Source organism: Fistularia commersonii, chromosome 1 (genome assembly GCF_037954325.1).
Source record: "Fistularia commersonii isolate RoL2024-O1a breed Wild chromosome 1, RoL_Fcom_v1.0, whole genome shotgun sequence".
In the NCBI taxonomy this organism is placed as follows: Eukaryota; Metazoa; Chordata; class Actinopteri; order Syngnathiformes; family Fistulariidae; genus Fistularia; species Fistularia commersonii.
In genome coordinates, this window is record NC_141284.1 from 2,453,535 (window position 1) to 2,459,534 (window position 6,000).

The 6,000-nt window shown below is 46.9% G+C and overlaps 1 long non-coding RNA gene across 1 annotated transcript; it reads left to right on the top strand.

The window, feature by feature from the left end:
- Nucleotides 1-551: 551 nt before the first annotated feature.
- LOC147237093 (uncharacterized) lies at nucleotides 552-3,204 on the top strand. The gene is made up of 3 exons (XR_015104224.1): nucleotides 552-990; nucleotides 2,330-2,453; nucleotides 3,127-3,204. It is a non-coding gene; the product is annotated as an uncharacterized LOC147237093 (long non-coding RNA).
- Nucleotides 3,205-6,000: the final 2,796 nt, after the last annotated feature.

Consider the following 6,000-nt stretch of genomic DNA (forward strand, 5'->3'; position numbering starts at 1 on the left):
ACAGAATATGAACTGTGTACTGCTGAACTCTAGGTGGCACCAGGAGGGGCTGGTCCGGGTGACAGCAGCATCCTGACAGACTAGTTTTGCTTAATGAAGCAGTGACAAGGCTGGTGGAATATCTGTCCCAGAGTCCCGCCCCAAGTTCTGCCTATCAGAATTCCTTTCTTACAGGAACTTGGGAAACTGTCCTGGATGTTCTACCCGCAGAGTTCGTGCTTTTCAGTTTCAGTTATTTACTTTTGGAATGAGGAGTCGAAACCCCTGGCACGAAACGTCGGGCCTGACGAAACCCAACTTTTTGGTTATTTTTTCCACTGGTGGACCCTGTAGAGCTCCTGACCAGAGACCAGACAGAGGCGAAGATTCTAACTTGTTTTGGAGCAAACTCCAAATGTGGACATGGGGAGATGATGATTGGCCCCCATGCTTTTTTATTTGGGAAGAAAAACAGCAGTTTTTTTGTTCCTGGACTGCAAGGAGGAATTTGCCTATAAAGGATCAGCCCTGCTACTCGAGTTCCTTATCGGAGTATAAATACCAGAGAGGACACAAGACTCCTGGCGCCACCTCTTCCTTGCACAGATTATCAGACGATCTCTAAATGGGAATCAGGAGCTGATGGCATCCGAGCACTGCTGATACACAAGGTGAAGCAGGAGGAAGGTAGCCTGAGGTCAGAGGCATCCAGGCGCCAAGACGGATGTTATTAGGCTGCCGACAGGCGAGAGCAGGCAGGTATGCTCACCTTTTAGGTAGAAACTTCAGACAGCATGCTCTGAGGCTCTGCGGTTCCTCCTGGAGCAGAAGGGGACAGAACCTTCAGAACCATCACAGCATTGGCTCAAGGACAAAAAACCCACACTGGCCAAGGTAGAACTCAACCCGTGTTTGTTTTGATGTGAAAACTGGCTTCCTGTGACATGACATGCAAGTGATTGGTTCCTCTCCTCAAGCCGGTGCCGGGCCACTCCACTAAATCAGCAGCAGGTAGGTTGATGTTTTATATTTGCACCCTGTTATGTTATTTCTGCATCCAAATGTCCGCAGGGACAACTGCTGAAGTCTCAGCTGACCAAACACAAGGTGCCTTTCGAACCGGCCCGCAAGGGGGTTCAACCAGGCCCGCAGGATAATTTGAAAGTGAAAAAATGCATAAAAGACAAGGATTTAATTTTTTTGATTAAATGCAATTTGAGAATTTTCCGCTAGGGTGCGCACTATTTGGGTCAGAGGTGACGACAATCTCAGACGTTATCAATGCACCACCTGCTGCTTGTTATGACCTTGTTTCTACCCTGTTCCTCGACCTCCCCGCTACTCCCTCATTAGCCAAAATGTCGTTATCAAAACAGAGAAAAGTAGTTAAAGAGTGTCATATTTATTTACGGAGACGCACCTTTGTGGCGTGTTTGCAACAAGTTTCGGTATTTAAAGAATATAATATACGGCGCCGCTACGAGACTCATCAGAGCGAAAAATATGACAGCTTGCAAAGAAACTGAGAAGAGATAAGATCAACCAATCGCTGGCGTGTCTGAGGAAACAGCGTCCACTTTCACCCACAGCAGAGAAATCAGCGAAGCAGCGGTAAAAGTCAGCTGGCTAATTGCTAGCGAAAATGTGCAATTTAATTTTAGTCACCAGCTTCACTACTAAAGAGTATGGTGGAATTCTACTGTTCATGCAACTCCATGCGTTTTCAGTATGTGTTTGCATGTTTTATGGATGAAGTTTACACATTTACAGGACGGGTAAATACTTTCTTCCTTGCACATTTAATAGCACTCTTTTTAGTTTGTAGGGTGTAGGCAGGGATTCAATTTAGATTTTATATTCACATGTGTAAATGGTTTAAAAATCCCTTTCTTTATAAGTCTCATTTAATCTTAAGGTGCATTACTATATTTTTCAATACCAATTACTTGTTAAAGTTTTGTGCCTTTGTAAGATCAGTGGGATCTCATGATCACATGATTGCAATGCAAACATGTGAATGATAAAAGTAAATTTCACTTTTGTCTAAGGAAATATGAGGTGTTTCATGAAATGTTTTGTAAAAGGATTGTTCATTAAATTCCAACATTTTCCTAATGTTCTTGTACTTCTTTACACCAAAACAGAGGAAAGACATGATATTTTGGTTATTTATTGCTGAGTATGCTATTATTTTAATGGTCCGGCCCACTTGACATCTACCTAGGCCGTATGTGGCCGCCATGAGAAATGAGTTTGACACCCCTGTCATAGATGAATTAAATCCGCACACCTCAACTTCATGTCCACGTTGAGCTGACTCTTCATGTTCTCCTGCCTGGGTCCTCTCCAGGGACTGCCTCTTTCTCCTACTGTCCAAAAGTGGTCATGAGGTTAACCGAAGACTGTCCGTTGGTTTGGATAAAAAACTGACTGGTTGGGTGTCTGTGATTGACAGCTGACCATCCAGGACTGCGGTGAGTGACTCCTGCCCGTCCAACCTTGTGTGATTCCGACAAATATTTTGAGTGGCGTTATAAGGTCATGAACAGATAAGGGGACCTGTTCACCAACTCCTGTGTCGCATTTCTGTTTTTGGAAATTTTTATTTCCAAATCTCATATGAGCTCAGGAGGTCTGAGAGGTAGTTGGGACCGACCTCACGACCCTTCCACACTCTAGCAGGTGGGCCAGAGTCCAGTGGACCAGAACTTTTGGTGCCTCCAAAACATGACTGGGATCCTCATGAGCACAAACAGTAGCTAAATTATACTCTAAATTCCTCCAACAACTGGAAACAAGCCAAAAACAAGTAGTACTCTAATGTGAAGCCTCAGGACACACTGGAGTTGGTCTTGTTTTGTTTTTCTTTTTTTTCCCAAGGGTGCACACATCAGAAAATAGTACTCAATTGTGGAAAGTACCTGCACCTCCATTTGGGCTGCTTACTCGGCCTGCGCTACAGAGCAGAGCATGGCGAGCCTTCTGTGCATACGATGTCTAGGGTCTGTGCTTCAATGGCACAGATGTGCCGGTTGACTGTCATCCATTAGATAATGACCTCACACCCAATGTCCCCAGCCTGGCGCAGTTTCAGGTCTGAAAGCATTTGGTAACATGCATACATTATCATCTTTTGTTTTCTTTCAGGACATCAGTTGAAGAGCAGTGCCGACCCACTGAGGAAACCCATTAAAGATGGGGAACAAAGTACCAAAAGAGTGTAACATGGGCGACCGGCTGAAGTGTATCACCTGTCACAAAGTCCTTAATCCATGTAAGAGCTTCTCAGATTTGTACCAAACTACTCTGCTGGGACAGAACGTCCATGTTTTCAACGGCGGAGAATACTACAGACCAGTTGGCTACAACGAGCTGTATCAGTGTCATTACTGCTTCTATAAGCCACTGAGAGATCAGGAAGAAAGACAAAGAGAGGAAGAAAGAAGGAGGGAGGAGGAGAGGAGGCGAGAGGAGGAGAGGAGGCGAGAAGAGAGGAGGCGAGAAGAAGAGAGGAGGAGGCAAGAAGAGGAGAGGAGGAGGCGAGAAGAAGAGAGGAGGAGGCAAGAAGAAGAGAGGAGGCGAGAAGAAGAGAGGAGGCAAGAAGAGGAGAGGAGAGAAAAGGAACTGAACCAAAAACTTGAGGAGTCACAGAGACAAGCTGAAGAACAGCAGGAGCAACAAGAGAGCGAGGAGATATCAGAGGAGCAGCAGTCCAAACGGACGGTCCTGAGAGATCGTCTGGATAAGTTTGAGAAGAACCCTGACAGAGACGAGCTTCTCGAGATTCTGTCGTCAAAATGTGGCCTCCCCCTTTCAGGGCTCAGTCTGACCGACCTGACACCTGAGCAGCTGCAGGACATCCTTGCAGGCCTGGACAAACTCCTGTTCGATGAGTGGATCGAGGCTCCTCCGTCTCTCGGCACTCTGCTTCATGCTCGGGTGTTCATCACTGAGCTGTGTGCCCTGTCCTTGGAGACAACTGAGGAACTCCTCCTCCAGGGTATCACCGACCAGCTACAGTCCCTGGTGGAGTCCATCAGCCAGTCGGTGGGCAGCGTTCCTGAGAGTTTCCTGCTGACTCAAGCCTTGTACCTGAACCTGATGCACTACTTCAACAACGCCGGCCGAGGCGACTCGGATGCCACTCTCATTGCCAAACGATGGGCTGCGGGAGATGTTTCCGCCGAGGATCTCTTAGTCGTAGAATTCTTGGGGACCCTCACGGCATCGCTGCAGAAGGCAGTGGGAAAAGCCTCGGTGTTCATTTTAGATATGGAACTTCGGTGCTTGGAGCTTCTCCTTTCCACACTAACACACCTGGGTGGAGCAGAAAGCCACTCCGAGTCTGGTAAAATGCTCCTCAGGCTGGTGAAGAGAAACCAGTGGACCCCAGCAGAGGCAATGGCGCTGCTCAAAGCCTTGACAGAGAATTATGCAGAGGAGGCTCCGGTCAGGGAGGTACTCGCGGTGATCCAAGCGTACGACATTCCACCTGACTGGACGGGTGACAACGGACGCTCCGTCATCCAGACCCTGGACTCTGTTGGCCCTGAAAGATTCCAGCTGGAACTCCAGGAGGCTTTCAAAAGGTACAATGAGAAATGTCTGGATTCAGCTCTAAAAGAACTGAGAAATGAAAACCCCACATTGGATGTCAACCTCATTGGCGATCTTGTCAGTAGCGTCCTACGATATTCACAAAACGCTCCAAAGGATGACCGACTAACGAGAGATTACTTTCCAACTACAAAAATGAATCCTGCTGACATTCGGAACTCCCTAGCGCTGCTCTGTAAAGCAGTCTTTGACACCAAAGGCTGGTGGCCCACAGTGCAGCACATGCTGCGATGGTGTGTGTTGGGTCTGAGTGCCAAGGATGACGTGGTGGTATTGGATGAGGACCCCTGTGTCACAGCCATGTTTGTTGCCAAACATGTTTACACTTCAGCCAAAGTAAACATTGTGCTGAACTTTGATGAGCAATCTAAGGAGTGGTCCGATTTTTACGAACACATCGGTATTTCTGTCAAGACCAACCAAAAAGGAACTAAGGAGCCTCTGGAGGATCTCTACAAAGCAGACATTGTGTACGGTACCATGGAGGACTTCATCATCGACTACTGTCAGACTGGCTGGAAGGTGATGGAAACTGGGAGCCCTCCTCTGAGCCGAGAATGCATCATCCAAAAACAAGTTCTCAGTGGTTCCTTAGCTCTGGACTTGTCCATACTCAAGCAAAACGGTAACCTGTATTTCACTGCGGACATACTGCAAACCCTCCTGAGTCAGTTCCAAGATGTGGATGAGGACGTGAGGCAAAAATTCATCCTGGCACTCTTTCGGGCGCTGCGCACAAACCCGAAGGAGGCCACCGGCAATAATATCATTACCATCAGTCAAAGGCTGAATTGGCAAGTAGTGTCCGACAGCGAGACCTTCATTCTGACAATGCTTGAGAGGCTCCTTCGAGCCTTCTGTGAAAACAGTGAAAGCGAGTGGAACGAAGGATATTCAGATGGCAAACTGCTGTGTTTAGAGACTTTATTCAAATGTACAATTAAATTTCAGTCCCCTGACAAAGATTACACAGAAATCTATCAGGTGGTGTCAGATCTTGTAGGACAACAACTGTGGCCCCCAGTTGAAGCTCTGAACCTCCTCCTCGCATTAGCGGAGAACCATCTGGACAAAAACCGTACCTCCATCATGAAGATTTTACATCTGACGGAAACATACCAGGTGTCATCTGAGTGGAAGGACAAGAACAACCAGTCTCTCCTTGAGCTCCTCAACTCAAGTAACCTTAAAACAGAAGAACTTATCAAGCATCTAGGAAAGAGCTTCACCAGTGAGGAAGACAAGAGCATCGACTGCCTTTTTAAAGAGCTACGGCAGATGAAAAACATTGATGAGGAAACACTGCAGAAGTCATACTCCATCGTAACGGGGGTCAAAAACTGGATAAAATCTGAAGAAATAGAAAAATACAAAGACATCCAACGAGCAAGAAGTTTGAGCCAA